A 20,423-nucleotide genomic window follows, 5' to 3' on the forward strand; every position below is an offset into this window, starting at 1 on the left:
TCCTCTCAGGGTTGCCACGGTCAGGGAAAAGTCAGGGAAAAACAAAAATTTTTCAAGGTCAGGGAAAAGTCAGGGAATTTTGCAAAAGGTCAGGGAAAATCTCAGTTGTTGTCAAAGTCAGTGAAAAGTCAGGAAATTTATCCTTTAGTAGTACAAAGCGTTCATTACAGAGGTGCAGAAGTACCACAAAGATGAATTTGTTGCCTACAACTCAGACCAAGGTGTTGACTTCTTTCTCTTGACTCTCACTGGAGAGAAGCCAGAGTATTCCAAACTGTGGGAAATTTTCAAAATCTTGCTTATACTTTCCCATGGTCAGTCGTGTTGAAAGAGGGTTCTCTGATAATAAAGACATCTTAAGCAGCAATATGTAAGATCAAACCTTAATTTCCTATCGGATGGCATATGATGGTATCAAGAATCAAGATGGTCCTGTAGAAGACTCTGTAACAAAGGAACTTCTGGTATCTTGCAGGCATGCTCAAGCAAGATACCAGAGCTGCTTAAATCAGAAAAAGAAAACAGAAGAGGCCAGTGAAAAAGAGAAGAGGAAGAAAGAAGCACAGGAGGAGCTTTAGTCATCAAGGAAGAAGAAGGAGAGACTTCAGGAACTTACTAAAGAAGCAGATGAACTTGCCACAGAGGTTGAAACAAAACACAAAATGGAATTGTTAGTGACACCAAATGCCATGCATTCAAAATCCCGTGAAAAACGTAAAGAGATTGAAAATGAAGAGAAGAATATTGATGGTTTGCAGGAGAAACTGAAGCTAATGTAAAAGCGGATTTGACTTATTTCATAATTCGCGTAATGCAAGGTCAGTGAAAATTGTTTTGAGGTCAGTGAAAAGTCAGGGAATTTTTTTAGTTCTAATGAGTGGCAACCCTGTCCTCTGCTTACTTCTTCCAGCTCGAAAAGAAAAACGGCACTGACCGTAATATCTCGGCGCTGAGGGCTAGTGATGGTACTTTGGTTACGGATAAGGATGGGTTGTGTGATGTTTTTCGTTCTTTCTATTCGGATCTTTTCTCTGCTGCTCCTTGTGACTCCAATGCTCGTGCTGAGCTTCTTTCTAACATTTCTTCAGTTCTTCCGTATAATGATAGTGAGGTGTGCGAAGGTCTTCTCAGCCAGGAGGAGTGTTTTGCGGCTCTTCAGGGCATGGCCCGTGGTAAAGCTCCTGGTTGTGATGGCCTTCCCATGGAATTCTATTTAAAATTTTGGCATGTTTTGGGTTTCGATTTAGTTTGTGTTTTGAATTCTGCTTTTGGTTTAGGCTCTTTGTCTCGCTCTCAGCGCCGGGGTATCATTACTTTATCGTTTAAAAAAGGGGATCGTCTTGATCCCAAAAACTGGCGTCCAATCTCCCTGTTGAATGTCGATTATAAAATTGCTTCTCGTTTTCTTAAGGTTATTCATTTGGTTGTTGATAAGGATCAGTCTTGTGGTGTTCCCGGCCGTTTCATTGGGGAAAATGTTGCTTTTTGCTCTTCTTCTGGTACTCCTGCTGCTCTTCTTTCTCTTGATCAAGAAAAGGCATTCGACAGGGTTGATTGGACGTTCCTTCGTTCTACCTTGTATGCTATGGGTTTTGGGCAGTCGTTTGTTGGGTGGGTTAATTTATTTTACAATAATGTGAGTAGTTGTGTTAATGTTAATGGTCATATTTTTAATTCCTTTAAGTTATTTTGTGGGGTGAGGCAGGGATGTCCCCTGTCCCCCCTTCTTTATGTTTTAGTTGCCGAGGTACTTGCATGTAATATTCGTTCTAGTGGTTTAATCTCTGGTTTGTCTCTTCCTGGTTCTTCGTCTTCTTTGCCTGTTGTTTCTGCGTACGCTGATGACACTACGCCGGTTGTTTCTTCTGTTCCTGGTATTTTGGCTGTTTTTGATGTTTATTCTTTGTACGAGAGGGGGTCTGGGGCTAAATTAAATTTTGGAAAATGCGAAGGTTTGTGGTTAGGCGGTTGGAATGGGCGCACTTACTCACCGGTTAACATTACTTGGTCGTCGGTGAAGGTGAAGGTGTTGGGGGTTTTTCTGGGTCCGGGCAATTTGGAGGAGGACAATTGGAGGCCGCGTATCACCGCGGTGGAAAATGCTTTAAATTCTTGGCGTCAGCGTTCGTTATCTTATAAGGGCAAGGCACTTGTTATCAATGCCTTGGCCCTTTCCCGTGTGTGGTACGTGGCCTCCTCTCTAATCCATGTTCCCCGGTGGGTCAGAGTGGAATTAAATACTTTAATTTTTAAGTTTTTCTGGAGCGGTAAGCTTGGTCGCTCATCGTATTGTGGTTCAGCCTTCTTGTTTGGGTGGGTTCTCTGTTGTGGATTTCCAGTGTAAGGTTATGGCTCTTCATGTTCAGTGGGTTCGTCGTTTTGTTTCTTCTCCATCTTCTTCGGTCTCTTTCATGGTTTTTTGGTTTTCTTCCCGGCTTGCCGCTCCTCCGCATCTCGTTTTTTCTGCTCCGCTTTGTTTTTCGCCGGATTCTCTGCCTCCGTTCTATTGTTCTCTGTTGACTGCTTGGCGGGCGTGTAAAGGATCCCTTACGGCGTCTTCTTTGGGTATTGGTTCCGGTATTGATTTTTGTCCTGTTTCTTCTATGTCCACGAAATCTGCTTATTTGTTTCTTTTGTCCGAGAATGCTGTCTCTCCTCATTGTGAGGAGAAGTTCTTTCCTTTGTTTGGTTCTCTTTATTGGTCTTCTACTTGGCGTCAGCTTTTCTTTTTTGATTTGGATCGTCCAGTTATTGATTTGTCTTGGAAAATTTCTCACGGGGTCCTTTACACGGCCGAAAGGCTCGCTGGTTTTGGGTATGCTCTATCAACTGCTTGTTTTTGTTCTGCTCCTGTCGAGTCTCCTTCACATTTGTTTTTTCACTGTCCTCTGGCTGTCAGTGTTTTGTCAAGGCTTCAATCTCTTATGTTCTTGGCTTCTCCTCTTTGTCCTTCTATCTTGGTTCGTCACACGCTTTTTGGTTTCTCGGCTGATGAGTTGTCTGTGGTTTTTGTTTATATGTTGAATGTCTGCAAGTTTTGTATTTGGGGGGCTCGGAATGATTTTCGTTTCTGAGGTGTTCGTCCCTCGGCTGTGGATGTTATGGAGCGTGTGAAGTCTCGTGTTCGGTTTAATCTCCCGTTGTTTTTCCGTCGTTTCCGGTCTGACCGTCGTCGTCGTTATTTTGTTCGTCAGTGGGGTGGTCGTGGTGTGGTGGCTTCATTACATAATGATGCCTTGGTCGTTCATATTTAAGTTCTGGTTTTGTGTTGCGTGTGCGTGCCCTGGCCGTTTTTCTGGGGTGAACCAACGTCTTGGCGTTGGATGAGTCTGTTGACGGGTGGCCTTTTGTGGGTTGCTTTTCACCCTTGTGCTGGGTCGTGCTTGTTTTGGTTTGTCTAGTTGTTCTTGAGTCCTTTTTGTCGTTTTGTCGGATTGTCATTTAGGAGTGTAAGTCAGGCGAGGCATCTCCTAGGTACAATTCTTCGTTTATCCGTTTGTCTTGTGTTATTTGTTAGTAGGGGCGGGGTTCGATTCCCCGGCGAAGTTGGCGTGTTGGTGCACCCCCGTTTGAGGTGAGCCGTTGTGTTTGACGGATTCGTCGTTATGTCTGGCGGCCATTGCACTCACCCTACCGGGGGGCCAGCCATTCGCCTTAAACATAAAAAAACATATTCATAACATCATTCAGAAATGCGTTTACATGGAAACAGTTGATTTTCCAGAAACTGCTTTCGTGGCTATTTTTCCAAACATGATCGAAAAGGACTAAGCGTTTCCTTTTTTCTGTCACGAACATTTTACAGCTTGTTTTATTAACAGAAATAAACATGACTGTGTAAAAGAGCGGCGTTTTGTTTAACTACAGATTTCAGCATGACCGCCCGTTACAAATGACTGTTGGTGATCGAACAACGTTTTCTGTTGATTTCTTTTGTTACTTCTACCGGCCACGTTGATATCAAAAGTACATTTTATTAAAAACTCGCGCAAAATGAGGTCAATGAGCGCTCTTTACGATCCGTACAAGTAAGGGTTATTTCCGGTTCCAGGTTGGGTCCATTCCAATGTGATGATTTGACAGGTTAGTCAAGAGCATCCGCTCGCTTGTCGTGTGCACACGTATCTCAGTCTGCCGGCCATTGAGGTTTTGAGATTTGGGTTTTCTGTCAGATCTTCGTTTAGTGACAATTAATTGTCCGATAATTCTAAAAACGGCACAATTGTTCCACTTAAATTAAGGGTTTCTTACAATTCGGCATGCTTGGATCGTCTAACATTCTTAACCGCTGACAATAATTTTGAGTTGTAGAGTATTGAAAGCATCAAATGTGTGCGGTATGTGCGAACTTTTGGCAAGTTCCAATCAACAGGACACCCCTGTACCGATTTCATGTTTGCACCAGAAAGTTTCATGATCGAAATATATGTACATTCTTACCCGCTGGCAATAATTTTGAGTTGTGGCCTTTGGGTATTAAAAGCAAACATCAAATGTATGCGGTAAATGCGAACGTTTTGGCAAGTTCAAATCAACGGGACATCCCTCTGCCGATTTCTATTTTGCGGCAGATAGTTTTATGATCGAAAGGTATGTACAATACGAGATGTTTCTGTCTTTCGAAACATTTTCGCCCGCCATTTTCTGTATCACAATTCGAGATATTCTTTCAAGTCGACTTTTGGCGCGTTCGATTGACCCTATTCCGGAATAAGAATACGTGGAGTGATGATTAAAACGGTATGTTTGGCGCGGTATGTTTTTTGGCAGCATGCAAGGATTATAAAAATATGTTTAAAATAGCGTTTTAGCGGGTGTTTGACAATTTTAATGTGATCTCCGTAAAAACGAAGGATTTCTAACTTTATATTCCATGTATTCTTATTCCGGTGTACGGCAGTGCACGTGCAGCGTTGTTGCAACCCTTAAGCAACCCTAGTTTTTGCTATAAGAAACTGTTCACGCAGTGTCTCATTTGCAGCTCTCATGCAGCGGATCGCAGCGCTGCATTTAAGATGCTTCACGCTGCAAAATATTTGCAGCGCTTTCGCAGTGTTATGAATTTGTTCATGGCTGCTTGAGTGGCTCGTAAACACTGCATTAACGACGCATAAGCGCTGCACAACCAAAAAAGTGAACTAAAGCAGCGCTGCTGCAGCGTCACATCGTTCGTACAGGAAAATGCCAAACAACCATTGAAAAAGGCAGACTGTCAGATTGTGACGGCTAGACCATGTCTCATGTTTGACCCCAGTCCCTTAAATGATAACCCACCACGACTTGAAATTGATAAAAGCAGAAGTGCTTACATATACCCAGCCACGTACCCTATTCCCCTAACAGACCACGACAACATCCAGTGGAAAACACCCTTATAGCATAAATTTATAAAAAGTAGTAACCTCCCATCCCCCCCCCCACCCATTATGTGTGCAAAGAATGTCGCTGAAGAAAGAAAGTAAGTTAGGGGGAGACATTGTGTTGTAAGTGTACTGACAGTAATCAGTGTGAGGGCAAAGGGAAGTATTTGATCTGTTTTCCCCTGGGTGCTGGTTTATCGTGTGCAACTTTTAGGCACTATAGCACGAGGCAATTTTTCTTGCAACTTGACTCGCACTGAAGTGAACCTGACGACTGGAACATTTCTCGGTTTTATAGCAAGCCTTGCACGAAGCAGAATCAAGGCCTCTTTTTTGCAACAAATGGCAACGCTGTAACAATATTTGACGTGTTGTCCAGGGATGTTACACTAAGTAACACCTCCTGTAACTTGTCGCAACGGCGCAACAAGAATGCGGGACACGTTACACCAAACATTGGCAAGTGTATCAGCGCCGAACAAATATAAACAGATTAATGACAAGATATTACTTGAAACACTTACGAGATCCAATAATACCGTGTAAACCATACATTAACATGATTTCTTTTGCCATATCTGGTGTGATGTGTCTAGCAGGAATTGAAACCTTTCGCTTCTGAGTACTTTGAGTGTGTTCAGTCTCCAATGTTGGGCAAGCTCAAAGCGGTGTGCCGGACATGTTGTCATGACATTTTTTTGTTCATCATTTACATCTTGAATGCCTAAAATTATAATGTGTTAATAGTGATGCTTATTTTGCATATAATGCGATTCAGTAGGCATGTTATGTTTAAACAGTTACCTGCTCTGTTTAGAAGTAAATCTTTTTCCTGAATTTTCCATGTTTCATGTTGAGGGGTTAAAGTCTCCAGCGAAGTCAGCAGAAGTTTGCAATTTTCTTCTCTCACTTGTTGATTGCCACAAGCAAATGAGCTTGCTGCTCGCGCAAATGAACAAAACATATCTTTCCTGCATTCACCGAGGCATCGTTGAAAAATATATAGATCGAAATAATTTCTCGTCCATATGCTACTGCTCCGTTACAAAATATCTTAGAAATGGCTTCAAGTAACATCTTTTTATCAAATGTGCCATTCAGCCGTAGCCAATAAGAGATCTCTGTTCCCACGCTTTATACCCGCGGCTCACACGCGGTAAGTCTGCAATGTTAGCCGGTTACAAGGAGGATTCATACCATTCCTGGTTCCATCCTTAGTAAATATGTACAAATTTTGAGAAAGGACTGAAAATTTCAAAGGATTAATTAAAAGCCCCAGCCATAAGTTTCGTGAAGATGCGGTGTCTGTTGAATCGAACAATACTGATTTCCTTGTTTGAAAACTTTTTGAAGGACATCCTTAAAAGTGCACTGTACCTTGTTTGGCACGCTTATTAACGAAAAGGTCGTTAAGTACCTAAGATGACTAAGAATGTCACTCACCTTTAGGTCTAGCTACCCGTTTAATACAGCGAAATAATAATACTCCACAACAATGAAGTAAACATCGTTTTATTTTGTGTCACGCAACTTGAAACTGGCTAAATAGACTAAACGTACTCACAAAAAGATCCTAGAAAACAAAATTGCCCAAAACTTTTCCTTTCCTGTTTCAACATATAGCTCATTACCATTATCGCAGAGCATAAGTTTTATCAATAGAATGCTGGAATGCATAATTCAAAGATTTTTAAAAACACCGCTATTATGGCAAAACACTCTTACGAACTAAGGCAGGTTATTCCTGAGGACTATTAAAATGAAATTCAACAGAAACAGAATTAATTTTTAAATAACCTTAATGAGTTTGTATAGTTCTTCACTAGCACTAACTTTATTTTGACTCGCTACGTCTTGGAGTTGTGAAATACACGTTTAAAAAATGTCAATATTTGCTTTCCTGTAGCGATAAATTGCCGGCAATTTAGCCTTGACCTTTGACCTTACCTTGTTTTGTCAAGGAAAGGTTTGATGAATCTAAAACTGTGTCATATTAACGACCATAACAAGTAGTTTAATCGCACCAGTTTTCGTCGAAATCGGTTATTTTCATTTTCATGCCTCTGGTCGGCTCACTGTGACAAATGCACTTAACTCCTCATGAATTAGCCATTAATTGTGCAACTTTGATGTGAATACTCTGTTGTCAATTTTTTTTACATTTTATAGTGACTTTGGACTACAAGACTCTGCTTCTCCTCCTGGTGAAAGTGAAGGATCCAAATTTTTTTTCTTGGTGGTAAAGGACTTGCTGTGGAGTTTTGCTTTATTTGTGATGCTCTCAGGGTATGTTTATGAAAAGGTTACATGTGTGTACTTGCTGCTTATATTAACTGTGTATGCCGCACAATCTGCATGTAGTTGTTTCCTATCTTTTACATGCATGCTGCTCTACTGTAATTTTCAAGTGAAAATACTATTCAGATCATCCTCAAAACTGTTTTGGTTTTCTTTTGTATTAGGGCTTCAGCAGCAAAATTATTATTGTTTATTACTATAATTATATATTAATATGTGTTCTATTGGAAGGGTTGCTCTTGTCAGGATGTTGTACCAGATGAGACCTGTTTGGATTGTCTTAGGGGCAAAGCAAACATTGGAAGGTGTGTATGTTAAGATAATGTAGTTTGACACCTTTATATGCTGACAGTTCAGGTCTCTCTTGAAAACTGTAAACAACCAAAAGACAATATTATTGACAGATATATGAGTGGGATTAACAACTATAATATATTCGGGCATTGGTACCCTTCTCTGCATTGGTGCACAACTACAATAATTATTCCAGATTTTCTTTTTTTCACAAAAATAACCTCTTTAACAGCAACATCCCTTCTTTATAAGTGCAAAGTAAATGTCAAGTTAGTAACCGTGATGATATTCATTGGTTGAGTCCTAAGTAGGCTTGTGAGTTCCCTTGACATGGCTAAGAACTCTTTTGCTCTGTTAAAATTGTGAATTATTGGATCACATCATTGGATGTTTCATTTTAATAGAACAACTGGCATTAGGGATAACTTGCTTTTCCTCCTGGATGAAGAACTTAGCAGCATTCAGCTTTGTGCATTACACATGGAAATGCGCAATACAGAGCAATTTATGGCTTCTATTGGGCTCATTGCTCACAAAATTGACTCTCTACGGGAAACCAACAATGCCCTTCGATGCTATGGTCCTGAATCTTTTCATAGTGACCGTATAACGGTAAAGAAAAAAGCAGAGCAGCAATCAGCTGTTACCAGGCACAATATCTGTGTTAGTTCAATGTCAGGTAAGTTTACCCTTTGAATTCGATTTTGACTGTTTAAACTGAGAAAAAATTAAGTACCTATTTTTTAACATATATTTTGTTTATGTTCCCACTAATTAGGTATCGACCATCATTTCTAATACAATAACTTTTGTGTGTACAATTATGCCATCAACCAGTTCATTTTCATATGATATTAATTTTTTAAAAATGTTTTTTTTCTCCACACTGACTACATTTATGGAAGGCTGTACTGTATCTATGATTTATACAAAATTTGATAGCAAAGTCAATGTGATCAACAGAATACTGATAATGACTTCCACCTGAAAGTGGATTAACATACAATTCATGTACTTTTATAAAAAAAATTAATCGCAGGACCAACTGAGCTTGAGATTTTGAGAGAATTAGAAGTCATTGTGGAGCAAGCACTTCCCCTGGAAAAGCTTAAAAAGACCTACAAGGACTTGAACACTGCAAAGAATTTCATTTTGAACAGAGTGACTTTCTGCCAGACTCGAGTTGATGTAAGCCTGAGCAATTTATGTTTAATTAATTCTTATGAAGTCGCATTAAATTTTGTTCATGGGTCTTTGATGCAAAACTATAAAAGTAGGTTTTCTCTTGTGGTACTGTATAATGTAATGTTTTCCATCGTAACTGGCGGGTGGCTCACCTCAAACAGTTCGATGTAACATGCAAAATAGATGTAATAACCATAGGGTATATTTATCATCACAGTATAATGTAATGTTTTCCATCGTAACTGGCGGGTGGCTCACCTCAAACAGTTCGATGTAACATGCAAAATAGATGTATTAACCATAGTGTGTATTTATCATCACAGTATAATGTAATGTTTTCCATTGTATTTATCATCACAGTATAATGTAATGTTTTCCATCGTAACTGGCGGGTGGCTCACCTCAAACAGTTCGATGTAACATGCAAAATAGATGTAATAACCATAGTGTGTATTTATCATCACAGTATAATGTAATGTTTTCCATCGTAACTGGCGGGTGGCTCACCTCAAACAGTTCGATGTAACATGCAAAATAGATGTAATAACCATAGGGTGTATTTATCATCACAGTATAATGTAATGTTTTCCATCGTAACTGGCGGGTGGCTCACCTCAAACAGTTCGATGTAACATGCAAAGTACTGTATGTGTAGGAACGGGGAATGTGTTGTCATTGTGTAATATTTTGTCTCAGCCCATATTCTTTGAGGATATTTATTCGTTAATCTTGTTCTCTGTTATTTACTAAGTTCTTCAGCGCCCAGATGATTCGTCGGAGTGCGCTTTAGTTTGCCTTAAAGCAATGTAAGTAAAACTTCACTTGTTTGGGGATTTGACTTATTGTTATTTTTATTAAATTAGGGACTAAATTACTGGTAAGCAGAAAATTGACATAAAAGCTGATTGAAAGGTTCTGTTAATTGAAAAGGAGGGGACGACCCTCCCTTTTTGTAGAAAGTTAGAAATAGCCTCATTTATAAGTAATAACTGCAATAACTTACATACCTTTTTGTTCAATGTGAAAAATTATTGTTTTCTCTTTAGTACTTTGAAGATGCTCTCAGTAGCGGCCAGTTCATTAGGGACTTTGGTACTTCTACAGAAGTAATTAATCTTGAGGGATCAGGTACAGGATGATAATGATAATAATAGTAATAATAATAAAAACAATAATAATAATAATAATAATAATAATCTTGATTTATAAAGCCTACATTGTAATGCTCCTTTTTGATGGAATTCAACTTCCTTTCCTTAATCCTTAAATATTTTAAATATCTCTTTGAGGATGAAATCCCATATTTCTTTTTGTATTATAAACTCTAATGGTTATAGGCATAGTGACAGTGTTGATTGTGGGACTTGCGGTTAGATTGTTTGTGAAGCCATAATTTCATATTTTCTCTTTACTTGTGTACTTGAAGTTGTTAAAGGTGACATGGAGGAACGGCTCAAGGCCTGGAGGGGAGAGCAGCAGCATCTTTCTGAGATATTCAGAAAATTATGCCAGTGCCGTAAGAAAACTTTCTCGAAAGGCAATGAGGACATCATTGAGGCTGTTGCTAAAAAGCAGCTGGAGTGTTTGAAAAGGGTAGGATCCCCAAAGATCTCACACTGTACATATTCTACTGTATTTCCTACATATTAATTGTTATGTTCCACGTCTGCAATGGATCTCAGCATTGTTGAATACATGCCTGTGTAACTACACTTACAAAATTAGTCTATATGTTTGCGTGGCATGTTTTCCTGTTTCAATGTAGGTCTGCAGAGAGTGGAAGGAGATAGCTATGGTTACTCGGTCAAAGGTATTCAGAGAGACAGAGCAAGGGGAAATTGACCTCTTTGATGTCAAGGTTGGTTAAGTTTTATTAGTGCTACGTTTTCTAAGTTGGTACATTGTATTTTTACCAAGCAACACACTGTCTAATGGTTTGCAATTCACTCAGTTGGGCTTGCTTCTAAAAGGAGGGAAGTGACTCAGAGAATGGTCCTTTGTTGATGCCGAAGTTAATTCAGTTCCTTTCCTAATAATTAAGTCCCAGCCTCAGTCACAAGATTTAATTGTCAATTGAGTATTAAATATTTTATTGTACATACTAATTTAACGGTATCATTCCAGCGCAAAGAGTGGGGATTCCTGCTGAAAGATTTGTTTGGCAGCAGCCTTGGTACAGGGGATTATGGCCATTTAACCATTGACCATGCTCCTATGCTGATGAGAAGATTCTTGTCAATGACTGAATTTAGTCAACAAGGCTTTGAAGCTTCACACAAGGATCAGCGCCACTTGTGGTTGAAGGCATCAAGCCATGATCAACATGGGGAGGCTTCCTCTAGTAAGCTATTTAATAAGCTACTGTACACAAGAAAGTGTTATTGTGTAATAATGTTTGTAGTTCAAATTAGCCTTGAACTGATTGACCAGCTGCACTATGACCCTATTTCAGATGGTCAAGGTGAACAGTGAACATTCCAGAAAGTGATCTACACAGTGATGTAAATATTAAGAAAAAATCTCTTTTTTTGTTCCAGTTGAACAGATGTTGGTGCATTTTTACGCTGAAAAACTTCTGTTCTTTCGATACTGTGTCAGAGAAGCTTTAAATTCAATCCGAGGTATTCTAACTAAGTATCTTAATTTGAGACCTTGACTTTAAGTTACTAAAAACTGTGTCTGCTTTAAACTCCATCGTACTTTAATTGCTGCAAGTTGTTCATAGCCATATTTTTGCGGAAGAACTGTGATGGCTTTTGTGACCTTTTATTTCTCAAGGAGCTTAAATTATTGCAATGCTGTAGTCATGTCTAGGCTTGGAACTATGGCAGTTGCTTTTCTCAGTCTTAATTGTAGGAAAGTTGCATTTTGTATCACTCATTAGCTTACTTTTGTATTGTTATAGGGAAGAAAAGCGAAGAGCAAGTTAGCTATCCATTTCATTTCCGAGGCTGTGGCTGGAAGCCAAAGGAAATGGTATGGGATAGTTCAGACATTAAGTGGATAAAAATTATGGACAAACTGATGACCATGATGTTTGGTGAGGACTTCTTGCAGTATGATTATGACAAGAAGAAGGTGTGTCATGTCATTGATGACTGCAAACCAAAGTTTGTGTACGTTAGAGAAGACTGGAACAAGGAGTACTCTCATATGATAGTTTTAGATGACTTGGCGCCACCAGATGACTTTTCTATGTGCACGGGTGAAGAAGGTGAGTCCTGCGTTTGGTTGTTTGTTAAAAATGACATGTTCAGGGCGGTTACATGAATTTTCATTTAATGCGACACAAAATACTAGCCCTTGAATTATAAGCCCTGTCGATTTTGAAATCAATTTTTTTACCACCTGTTATAAAGTCCCCCCTACATTATAAGCCCTCAACAAATCTCAAGGCCCTTACAAAATAATTTTGTCACATCCGACTATGTAGCTGGCTTATTCTTTGATTTTTCGTGATTGTTCATGTTAAGAATGTATGTATGCATGGACCGTTCAGTAAGTAAGTAAGTAAATCTTTATTTAACGAGGGTAGCATGAAAAAGCATATAAATGCTAATAAACTAGTGGCCCTCAGTACGACAGAAGCTTCATTAATTTTTTTAGTCGTTACATATAAGCTATTTTGTTTCTTCAGGTCCTTCTCAAACGGCATATCCTTTGCACAAACGAAAAGCAAAAGAAGATCAAATTTTAGGTAAAACTTATTTTCAGACATATGAAAGACGGATGTAAGTAGGGCTCTGAAACTTTGCAACGTTATGACTAATTTCCCTGTTAAATTTGCCTCATGACTCGTGACACAATTTACTATAAGTATTTTAAATTTACAGCAATGAAACTTCTTTTTTGGGTGTGAGTTGAATGAAGTAAGCCTTTCAAATACTATGTAATATACATATACTTTTCAATGTCACTTTGAAGATGAGACTTTAATGCATAATGGTTGTTTTGCAGAACCAGCGATTGATGCGGAGGTTGTGGTTGTTGCAGACAGTCCAATTACTCCAGTTGAGCAGGACAGGTCTGTTACATTAGCATTGTTGCCGTTTTTCCACCACCACCATCTTTGGCAAAAGTTACAATCCTTAAGATGGATCTAGACACCTTAGAGGATGGAAATGAACTTAATGATTCCATTGTGGATTTTTTTATGATGTAAGTTTTGCTAAATAATGGTCATTAACATTATAGTTTATAGTAACGTGTGATTATTGCCTAAATCGTTAAATGGTTTCCCCATGTCAGGAAATTCTGAAAGCCGGAAAAACAAAGAAATACATGTAATATCCGTTGTGACTTGGCCTCCCATTCGCCTATCAGACTACAACAACCATTTCGCCCATTAATTTCTTTTTGTGCAACTGACATTTTGTGGTTATTTGGTCGGCGTACTTGATACTATTCTATTTGGGAAAAATCGGGGAATTTTTCCTGCCATATCTTTTAGTAAAGCGGTTGTTGGCATTATCTATGAATGACTGTTACTTTTCGTCTTTTTTTTTGTTTTTTTCTTTTTTTTTTGTTTCAGGTATACTGTCGATGTTTTGGGACAGAGTGCGATGACAACCCACGTTTTCAGTTCTTCCTTTTACACGACACTTTACGCAAAATGGTGACCACTTTGTGCTCCCCAGGTAACTTAATCTTCTCTCTTCACCGGACGGTCAATCAAATGAATGATTTAAATATTCATTATTCGCCTTATAATTGTTTGTCCTCAGTTTCAATAGACACAGTGTTACTCGTGATGTTATTAGCTCTGGGGATCGATAGGACTAACGACAGTACAGTTGTACGTGATCATGATTTGGATTGCTGATCCCATAATTTGACGGTTTCCTTCGCCCAGTAATGTTATACTTTACGTTAATTTGCCTGGATCACGTGTATTGATTACGGACCACAGTAAACGTTTTGCTTTTTGTTTGACATCTTCATTAGCGCCGAAGAACGCTATAAGAGGGCTTCTTCTTTCACAAGAAGAGTGAACATTTTAGACAAGGATTTGATTTTCGTCCCTGTTTGTAGAAGGTTAGTGTGGTGTGTGTAGTTTCTGAAATGAAGATTGAGTGGACGTATTCAAGTACTTCATCTGGCTGAATTTAAATATTTCGACAACAAGTACAATAAGTACTTTGGCCACCATGCCAAAGAAGTAAGTAGCGTTCTTAAATGACCCGCATCCTACTATTTCACTTAGTATTCTTGCTTGTGAATGAAACCCTGAGCGTGGGTACAAGCTATGCCATGCCTTAACGCAGCCTAAACTACTCCCTATAGATAGATAGATCTTGAATTGAGCAGCTTTAATGCTCGCCACCATCGCGGCTTTAGTATTAGGGTGCGTTTTTGTGGGAAAATCCGAAAACGGATTCTGGAATCCAAAAATGGATTTTGCGTTTTTTTGGCGAAATCCAATAACGGATCATGAATCCAAAGTATCCACACTCGAGGAGGATACTTCGGATTATATCTAAATCCAGATTTTTGAGATTCATCACTTCAGCGTTTTTTTGGGAAAGGATTGGAAAAAAAAGTATTTTTGACAAGCGGTGTCCCATGCAAAAATGATACACAACTTGACAGTTCAGCCCAAATGTTTTTATCGCGCCATTTTTACCATACGGTCGAAGACATGAATAGGTGGAAAATAGTTAGGTCTCCTGCAAATTTCACACCAGAAAATAAAACCAAACGTTCCTTGACAACGATAACATTGTTAGCACCTTTCCTACAGCGAAAAAACCATGTTTTTTTGTCACTTCATTTTATTGGTCGCTAAGGTTTTTTTTTCTGATAGCATTTTCATTTAAGAATTTCTCCAAAACAAACTTGACCCCTATTTTTATCTTGTTTTTAAAATTTGCACGCAATTGTTTGCGTTGTCATGGAAAATAATCCTTTTTCGGATTTTGCGTTTTTTTGACTCTGAAGAATTCATTTATCCGAGATCAAAAATCTTGTTTCGGATTTTCCAAAAAAAAAAAAAAAACCCACCCGTAGTGTTATGCATACAAATCTTCTGATGCAGTTTGAGTTATATATACTTATCGTTGATGCTTAAACTTCCCTTCTCCCCGCAAATATTGTTATTTTCGTAACCAAATAATTCTTTGCTTTCAAATGGATTTGAAGAAAAGCCACATGTTAATTCCACCTTTTTTTTTCACCATGCGCCTATTGCAGTGGACATTGGTTCCTAGCTTTGATCTGCAATCTCCCGTCACTGTTCGACAAAGGGTGAGAAAAGTTTGTTGATAGTTCGTTTGGATGATGTTGATAATTTCACCGTGGTGTTGTCAGTAGTACGAGTATCAGTTTTTTATGACCAGAAAAGTTAAGTGTTTAATGAAGAATAAATTGCATTCTGGAATCGTAGCAAACTCAGTACATGCAAATCTGACTATTGTTCTATTTTTTCCCGGTTTAGGTCTCCGATCGTTATTGTAGATTCAATTGTTTGGGGATCTGAAGACAACTTCCTGGGCACTCCATCGTCAAGAGAGCAAGAAGCTGAACTGATTCGAAAGTAAGAGAATTTATAATTCCCGCTCAGCTCTCAGAGCTATTGTGCTGTCGAAAACAAACCCAAGTGTGGTATGTTTATGTCATTCATTAAAGATGTTTAAAAAAATCCTGCGCAGTAACAATGGCAAAACGAAAAGAACAATGTTTTACCAAGATGCCAAAGGTTTCCTCTGGTGAAGTAATACGAGCGTCTATTTTACTTTGTTTTGTTTATTATTATTTTTATGTATATCAAACTTCATACTGCATGGTGGTAAGGTTGAAGTATAAGACATGTTGATCCGTTCCCTTTCATTTTGATACCTCTCTTTGTCAAATGTGTTTTGTATTTTGACTTAGTTTTATTAGATGCGAGTGGTGGGCGAAGAGACAGCGGAGTGCAGATGCCCCTGTTCATGAATTTAGTGACAAGTCAATGCCACTTTTATACCCTCGGGTAAGCCTTAATCAACCGATTGTCTGTTCCACATTGAAAAGCTATCGATTCATATTCAAGTCGTCGTCTTATTAACTTTAAAAACAAATTGCAAACGTCAGTGAAATGCCGTGGAAATTACTCTTTAACTCGCGAGAAATAGTAGTTAAGCCATTGTCATGCTCGTCTCAACAGGTACCTCAGCAAGAAAACGGGTATGACTGTGGAGTGTTTCTCTTATTATTCTTTGAAGAGTTTTTCAAACGCAAGGTTAGTTGAACAACTTAAAGTCTGTAAGGTAAGGGAAGGGTAGGGTTGAAAATGTGAGATCGTTTCTATCACTGAACTACAGAAGTTTGATAGGTAGATTGCCCACCATGACCAGTGGCGTAGCGGGGATGTTGAGAGGGACGCAGGGGATTTGGGGGGAGGTATTTACTGTACGCTTTCAACCAGTACCTCTGAGTTGCTGACACGAATTGTCGCATGTTTTTTGAGCCTACTCTCTTGTCTTCGTGGCATATCATTGCCTCAAGCTCAAACTGACACTTAAGTCGTTGTTTCATCACAAACCCTTACACTCACACTCCTAACTAGTTTCAGTGAATTGATTTTCTTATGGACTGGGTCTACAGTTTGTTTCCTTTCTTTTTCAGTTTCCAATCGACGACCTCCTATCAGAGAAACCCCTTTTGTGGTACAACCAGTCTTCTGCTCTCCAGTTAAGGAAGAGGATAGCCAATATTTTAAAGAAAATGGGAGATTAAATTTGGCCAGCCAGTTGTAGAATGCCGTGTTGATAGGAATTTTCAGTTTACTTTTCTTCAGTTCTGTAACAAGTCCTACGTGTTAAAAACAGCGCTTTGTGGTTCACAGCTTTCTTTTAAGAGAATGGCAGTTATATTTCTGGGCCAGTTGTTCAAATCCCGATTAAGCTAATCCTAGGTAAGCGTAAATTTTACTTGTTATTTTTTTACCACCAAAGGAGGCGGGTTTGCCTCTAAATTGTGGCCCAATAAGGTTATAAATTACAGATTTCTTTTCTTTAAAGTGCACCCAACCCCAAAATATTTTTTTCGCTAAAATAAATCTTTGCACCTGTTCGAAACGCATTGCGGCCATTTTTTCCTTTTTCTAACAAATCCTGCCATTTTATAGGCTTCGAAAGTTGCGAAAATCCAAGCATCTTTTGTTCACGACTGAGTCAGAAGGGGAGTGGGTCTATTCCTGCCTTGACGTCACAATCTACTTTGCATGCATTTTTACAAAGAGTTAATGCAATGTAAATCAGTATTTGACATCAAAGCGGGAATAGACCCACTCCCCTTCTGACTCGGTCGTGAACAAAAGATGCTTGGATTTTCGCAACTTTCGAAGCCTATAAAATGACAGGATTTGTTAGAAAAAGGAAAAAATGGCCGCAATGCGTTTCGAACAGGTGCAAAGATTTATTTTAGTGAAAAAAATATTTTGGGGTTAGGTGCACTTTAAACCTTTTCCCACTAATCAAGGATTAGCTTAATCGGGCTTTGAACGACTGTGTCCTGGAATTTTTTTTGGCTCTCCAAGACATAAACCACTTCAGAAAAAGGTGAAAGACAATGGAGTGGCCCATTCCAAAGGATGTATCTGCTTACACTTTAAGGCTATTTTAAGGCAGATAAAAGCCCCGTGTAAATAAATTTTACCAACAGAAAATTGTACTGAGGTCTTGCCATTTGTTCTCTGTTACATACAATATCCTTCCCCAAAGTTAATTGCTGCACAACGTTTACATTCTTGATCAAGTTTATTTGTTACTTCTGATGTTCATACACGCAAGCTATCTTCAACTGACAACAGTAATTTTTGCTTAACACTAACTATCGACAAACCTAATCATGCCCTACCCAGCCAGGGAGAACCCACTTAGTCAAGTTCTAATAGAGAGCGGTCCTGCAGCACGGTTTCTATTAAGACTGAAGGAACTCCACTTGCCGGAAAGCCAATAAAGTCAATATTTCGATACAGTTCTTCAAAGGGTTTTGTCGTGGAAATATATCAGTGTGGAAAGTGGCCATTGAAAATTTCATGTTTTAAAACTACGGACTACGTTAAATTGTTTCGAAGAAACTAGAACGACTGAACAGTAACCAACCGCTTAAATTGTTTCTTGTGTGCTAGTCAACAGGCCTTATTCACGAGAGTGTTAAGTATTTATGAGTCAACGAGTTAGTGCAGTTAATTAAACTATAAAGTGAAAGCTAAAATTTCAGAGTTTGCTTAGGCCTCATCACCGAAACGAGGGCTTAGGCTTAATCACCAAATTATTGCTATATTGACTGTGAGTCTCATTGACTCATTTGACTCATAAAACATGCGTTCTCTATTCACGATGGCCACCATGTTGGATTTGCTATTATCATGCAAATTAGCTACACTTCTGAGGGGGCAAACAACACAACTTCGAGAGGTTATAAATAGCATCTTAGCCACACAGATGATTTGCTTCACGTTCACTGAATGTTTATCACCTAAGCAGTAAAATGCAATCATTACACAAGTTACTCCGACATTTCTTCAGTGAAAAATGAGCAGATAACGAAGTCAAAATGTCAAAGGCAATCAAAAGATATAAAATTATTACAAAAGGTACTTATTTCGAAATACTAAAATGGACTTTTTGCAATGTTATTTCAATATTTCGACGAGTCAGTTTTTCCGCAATTTGCCTTTTTTCCAGTGTTTGGCCCCCAGCATAACACAAGGCTAATTTGCATGACAATTTGAAAACAAACATGGCGGCTATTGTGAATAAGGCCTATTACAGTAGATTAAACGCAGATTGTAAACAATGAGCTGCAAAAGGAAAAATTTCGAGAAGACTACAACATGGTTTACGTGGAAATCGCAATTCAACTTGTTGGATGCCCGATGACACCTGTAACTAATCGCTCATTGTAATACGAAAACTGACTAGACTAAATCGTTACTTCGGACAAGCTAAAGGAGTTTGTAACGCAAAGCTAACCCATGGTCTTGGAATTCAATAAAACGTCCCACTGAAGTTAGAGTCGATAGACAGCAAGGAGAAGTGTAACAAAGATCGAAATCATCTTTGCTTGTCCGAAGGGCGAGATTTCGTAAATAACCTACTTATTTTCATGTTGCAGTCTAGAGCAAAGAATCACTAATAATTACTCAATAGTTTCGTTTTATGGCCTCTTTAGTGGAAGTGATCGATCTCTTGATTTAAACGGAGATTTTCATCACAAAAAATCTAACTGTAAGTTTTCCGTATCGTGAGGAAGTATATAAAGCAGGCCACCATATCAGCTCTACTTCCCTTGTGCATCGTCCTTCACCCAAGCTGATTTCAATTGTGGATCTGCTTGTAGGTTTCCTGGCTGTATTACTTGCTCTTTGTTTCGCAATTTCTAGGGCTGCATCTGGATCCATTTCTGAAATATCCGGAACTTCCTCATGATTTCTGAATAACGCTTCGGACTTGAATCGCACCACACTTTGCTCCCCTAATAATGTGTGGAATTTTTCTTCCTCGTATATTTTGTACGAGAAACGCCTCGTCTTCCTTTTAAAAATAGGCTGACGACGATGTTTCACGTCGCGCACACTGTCCAGTATTGGAAAATCCAAGCGACTTAGCATGTGTAAAAAGTACTGTTCTGGGACTTGAAAGCAGTCAACGTGACACCACTTGGCTGAGGAAAAGAGAACGGCGTCAGGACAAACCAAAACATTGCAGCTTTGTAAACAAAACAGCCAACGGCTTACCTGGATGATCTGGCACAAGAGAGCAATTTATGCGCTCCACCAGCACCCCCAGCCACTTAAAGTATTCTTCTCTGTCTTCCGGCGCCAACGTAACTCCTTTTGGTTCATCAGCATGTATGCCGTAATCATCTTCAAATCTCGCTCTTCCAAGGATGTTCCCTTGATGATTAAGCTGGAAATGTTTCCTCAGAGAATTTCCACTTCGGAACTTTTTGTTACACAAATCGCAATTCACTGAAAAAGGCATACTTGACTTCTCACTTTGGCGTGTGTCAATTGAAATGACAGCATAAGGCAAGTAATTAACATATCGACACAACTAACATTGTTACGCATGGACAAGCTAAAACAAAAACTGGTGTCGGGTGTTCCCATTCTCGTCACCAGAGCCTCGGGTCGACCCAAGGCTCTGGGAAACTCTGCGTAGCAGAACATGCACCGTAGGGTTCTTACAGCCAAAAATTGGCTATTTGAGCCTTAGGGCGCCTGCTCACTCCTCGTGCTAACATGAATGCACCAATTAGAGACGCTTTTAATTGTTCTTCACGAAAACCAATGAGCAGACA

The 20,423-nt window shown here is 39.0% G+C and overlaps 1 long non-coding RNA gene and 1 pseudogene across 1 annotated transcript; both read left to right on the plus strand.

The window, feature by feature from the left end:
* LOC137968540 (uncharacterized) overlaps positions 1-13,175 on the plus strand; it is a 65,474-nt pseudogene extending 52,299 nt beyond the window's left edge.
* Positions 13,176-13,178: 3 nt separating this feature from the next.
* On the plus strand, positions 13,179-15,669 carry LOC137967241 (uncharacterized). Its single transcript, XR_011116506.1, has 3 exons — positions 13,179-14,171; positions 15,327-15,380; positions 15,571-15,669. It is a non-coding gene; the product is annotated as an uncharacterized lncRNA (long non-coding RNA).
* The last annotated feature ends 4,754 nt before the right edge of the window (positions 15,670-20,423 follow it).

Source organism: Montipora foliosa, chromosome 8 (assembly GCF_036669935.1).
Source record: "Montipora foliosa isolate CH-2021 chromosome 8, ASM3666993v2, whole genome shotgun sequence".
Classification (NCBI taxonomy): domain Eukaryota; kingdom Metazoa; phylum Cnidaria; class Anthozoa; order Scleractinia; family Acroporidae; genus Montipora; species Montipora foliosa.